At 42.5% G+C, this 5,000-nt stretch overlaps 1 protein-coding gene across 4 annotated transcripts in view; it reads left to right on the plus strand.

The window, feature by feature from the left end:
- LOC106870677 (uncharacterized) overlaps positions 1-5,000 on the plus strand; it is a 186,867-nt gene that overhangs the window by 83,010 nt on the left and 98,857 nt on the right. The window lies entirely within an intron of this gene.

Here is a 5,000-nt window from a genome sequence, read left to right on the forward strand (position 1 = left end):
CTGTTTTGTCCTCCAGTTTTGGGAGACAGGCCAATTGATTTTGTTTTCCAGTCGAAGTTCTTTGCGTTTCTCCCATCAACATGGAGAAAGCACAACAAAAGTTGGTGACGCTCATATATGGAAGAGGAGGAGCGGATGAAGAGCATCATCAAATATCAATAAGAGAGAGAGAGAGAGAGAGAGAGAGTACGAGAGTGGCAAACGATGACACGCTACAAAAAACAACAAACGACAGCTGTATTTTTGTTGAAAAAAGAAAACTCGAAACCAGCAGGGCCAATTTTTTCGAGAAAAATCTCTTAAAGAATCTTTGGAAAAACAACGGATCCGTTTTCGACACGATTGTTTGGATTAAAAACAGCAATTTCGAAAATATAAACAATGAGTGCCCTTTCTTGAGCGAGACGATGGACGATACGAGTACAAGAAACAACAACAACAACAGCTATAGCAGTAACAGCAGCAGCAAGAACATCAGCAGCACCAACAACTACAATAGCACAGTTGACAACAACAGCAACAACAACAACGGCGGCAGCAAAAGCAATATCAACTATAAAAACAACGATGGAACTAAGAAACAAGCAAGTGCAACAGCTTGGAATACCTCTGAACTTTCCTTCGCAGTAGTTACAAAATCATCCCTTCAGAGAATATAATTCTCTGAAGAGGAACTTAAGAATGCCAGACAGCTAGTCAAGAGATACGGGTTAGCTGTAAAGTTAAATACCCCATCCGGGATACGATACGTCACGCAGTGACATCCCTTACTATCAGATTAATATCAAGGAAAGTAGAAAGAGCCACAGCAGCTCAAATCCAAAAAGCTTTAATTTCAGTCAGGAATCTAAAAGATTATATACAGAGAGGAAGGGGTTACGGGATGGTGGAGTTCAGATTCCGCACAAAGGAAGCTAACTCTCACTTACTGAATCCTCTCAGAAGCCAGGATAACGATAGAACTCCTCATCCAAACGACCCAAAATACTGTGGATCTCATCTCGGCGGATATCCATCATCCCGGAGGCTGGATTATTACAGCTAAGGTGGATGGAAGGAAAGGGAAGTGCTACATTGGATTTTCGACTAGTCATTTAAAAATATTCTGTCCTAGATTGAAGGAAAAAGATAGATGGACACCTCTTCTCTTAACATCCACAACAGTCACCAGACCTAGAGCGACAACAGCAGCAGCGCTATCACCATCAGCACATTCAGCAGAATGAACACCATCACCACAACAATAGAAACACCGTGTACCTTCGAACACTTCTCATTGCCCGAAGATGATCCGCATACTAATGTGGTGCTGGTGGTTAGCATAGGGGTAGTGTGGAACCACGTTGAGGAGTTGGAAGTTAAAAAACAACGATAAAGAAACATAATGAGAAACAAACATATGGACAAACAACAACCATTCTCATCCATACAAGAAACAGAGGAGTGGGCAAAAGCCTCGTAAACTTGCTCTGACGATTCCAAGTGTTTGACACGTATCGACTGGAATTCCCTGACATGCCAGTTTAGATCTGGTCAAACCGCATCTGGTCAGCTAGTCCGTATCTAGGCTAATTCTATAGAATAGTACATAAGGATAGCATAGGTTGGCCACAATTTAAAGTAGTCGGCTATACACACCACAACTTCGTGATCTGCACAGTCGACTTATATCGGCTTTATAAACAGGGACCCAGTTACTAGAAGCTGAACGCGTCCGATCTTTGGCGGGAAGATCAATTCACGATAACCTCTACCTCATTCGATACATCATTAAGAAATTGGCAAAAGAACTTGGCACAGATGGAGCCCTGATCAATTTAAAGCTTCCGATGGTGTCGACAAGACGTCTAGCTTCCGGCATGTATTCAGAAGCTGGATCACTGCAATGAACTATGACATCTGTTCAGCAGTCAGAGTGAATTGTCATCTCTCAGAACCGTTCAACATTATGCGTTCGGTCGGGCACGGTTGCACCTCTCTTGTATTTACTAACTCTTGAGCCACTACTTCACAAACTCGAAGCGTTAGGAAGCATCCTGCGTGACCTGGGATGTGGGAGATACGTGTTGGCATAAACACATGGAAATGATCGACATCCCTCCCTGGGCTCTGAACCTACGAATCGGTTAACTTGATCGGTGTCTAGTTTAGTCGGGAGTTCCAGATGGATAAAAACTGTGACGAACTAACGAGAAGATTTACTACTCTCACCCAGAAATGGGCTAAGAGGAAGTTATCTCTTAAATGTCGGGCAGAGTTGTCTCACGTGTATATCGCATCCGTTACCTACTATCTCTTGGCCGTCGTTCCTTATCTCGGCCACCGTCTGATCCCTTTGGCGGGTACAATCTTCCGCTTTTTGCGGAAAAGAGGCGTCCCGATTGTCAAGCGGTCTGTTTGCTGTCAACACTCCTCTGCATTCTGGTCTGGTCATGCTGTGGCTGATGGTACGCGGACGTATGACCTTTTCAACGCTTCCTTGACGGTGAACAGGTGTGGTCGCCGTTCGCCAGACACGAATTTGAGCAGCTAGTTTTTTTTAATGGAGCTGCAATCCTGGGTAAGAGAATCACCGAGAGGAGGCATTTGGAAAGTGGAATGTCTTCAAGCACTCACAGCCCTCAGCAAGTCGAACATGGCGGTAGGTGGAACATCCGCGTTACCTTTCATTAGAAGAGGGAATTTGAGACGACGTACTGGGGGAGACCTTCGGCGTCGAACATCATCTAGTCGCTCATTTTGGGAGAAATTTCGGCTCGGAACCAATTCGTAATTTCCAAAAGTCTCTGGCCTGACGGTGCTGCCTGTTCGAGAGGAAGCATACAGGCACGGAAGTGTCGTCAGCTCAGCATATCCAAGATGCACAGATGACGGGGAGACGGTCCTGCATGCACTCGCCAAGTGCACGAACATTTCTGGCCTGTGGGTTTATATCGAAAACCTCTAGTGGCCTATAGAACGGAACCCGTTATCAATTGAACCTACCGTGAAGATCGCCTCGCCGCTTTCCCTTAACAGGGAAAAAAGGCTGGGTTTATTTGCCTACCGGCCATAGCCAAGGTGGACGAGACTGAAGGGGTTAAAGGCAAACATATTTCTCTTTGGCCAATCCCTGATTAAATTCCTTAAGTTTCACCGGAAAAAGAAAATATGATTAAAGATGAAAGTGGCGAGAATGGTGCCAAGGAACGGGCCTGCCTTGATCATGTGTGTGTAATGCTAGAAAAGGAAAGGTAAAAGGCCACCTATCACAACAGTCAGGGTACTCGCAGTGTTTATGGTGAGTTTTCCATGAGCAACGCACGGACGTCTTCACCATATTGAGGACTACTCATTGTTCAATTGTTTTTTTGCATTATGTTAAACTTTGTTTACACGCAAAAGCCTCACAACATAAACTCGTACAAATACACATGTACATTCCTTGTTTATCCTGTGCAGTCCATAATGATTTTCTTTATACAAAAATATTGTAGTTTATACAGCTGTAATTATATCATTCTAATGGAGTATTGCACTCAAACAATATTAGCATAAACTGTGGCATTTTCCAAGGTGACTCGCTTTCACCACTAATTTTCTGCATAGCACTGATACCACTCTCAAGTGAACTGAATAGAACAGGGTATGGCTACAAAATTGACAACAGGAAAATAAGCCATCTATTTTATATGGATGATTTAAAGCTATATGGCAAAGATGATGAAGAGCTTCAAGGACACTTACATACTGTGAAAGGATTCAGTGATGATATCGGGATGGAGTTTGGCCTTGAAAAGTGTGCCAAAGCCACTTTTAAGAAAGGGAAACTAGTAAAGTCATGTTCAATAGAATTAGATGTCGAAACAGTAATAAAAGAACTTGAGCAGGAACAAACATATAAATACCTAGGAATAAATGAAGGCTCTGGTATCCAGCATGCAAGCATGAAAGAGAAGGTTAGGAAGGAATGTTATAGAAGAGTTCGAGCAGTTCTGAAGACTGAGCTGAATGCTTATAATAAGGTGTTAGCCATAAATTCCTTAGCAGTCCCAGTTGTTCTTTATAGCTTCAATGGTCTTAACTGGAATACCAGTGAAATAATCAAAATTGAAAGAAAGATCTGCAAGCTACTGACTTGTAATAAGATGCACCATCCAAAGGCAGACGTGGATCGTCTTTACCTTCTGAAATAGAGCAAGAAATTTGCTACCGATCTCTTAAATAACCACCAGCTTGATCAGGTTGAAGGAAAGGCGCCAACTGCTGCTGCAAAGAAAGTAAAATTAATTGCGAAGACAAAAGCACATGAAAAATTAGCTAGCAGATGGGAAGAGAAACCTCTGCATGGCAAGAATGTGGCTCGTAGCAAACAAGCTGATGTCGACCAGAAACGCACACATCAATGGTTACGAAGCTCAGGGCTAAAAGCAAAGAGCGAAGGTTTCATATTGGCTGCTCAAGACCAAAGCTTATTAACCCGGAACTACCAAGCCAATGTGATAAAAAAATGGAGCTGATCCAAAATGCTGATTCTGTAACGATGCGATTGAAACTATAGACGACCTAATCTCAGGGTGTAGAGTCTTAACATCTGTAGAATATAAAGCAAGACATAACAGAGTTGGCCAGTATTTACACTGGACAATATGCCAGCATTATAAAATCAAAACCGCTGACAAATGGTATAAACACCATCCTGAAGCTGTGACTGAGGGAGAAAATGTATCGATTCTCTGGGACTTCCCCGTACACACCGACAAGGCTATAAAAGCTAATAAACCGGATATTATTATAAAAGACCAGACGAAGAAGACGTGTTTATTAATTGACATGAGTATTCCCTGTGATCATAATATAGCGGCGAAAGAATTTGTCAAGATCAGTAAATATAAAGACTTGCTAATAGAAATTGAAAAAATGTGGCACCTCAAGGCGACTACCATACCAGTGATAGTAGGATCTCTACGAATAATAAAAAAGGTACTGAAACCTATTTGAAAATGATACTAGGCTTACCA

The sequence above is a fragment of the Octopus bimaculoides genome, chromosome 29 (assembly GCF_046866305.1).
Source record: "Octopus bimaculoides isolate indiv1 chromosome 29, ASM4686630v1, whole genome shotgun sequence".
Taxonomy (NCBI): domain Eukaryota; kingdom Metazoa; phylum Mollusca; class Cephalopoda; order Octopoda; family Octopodidae; genus Octopus; species Octopus bimaculoides.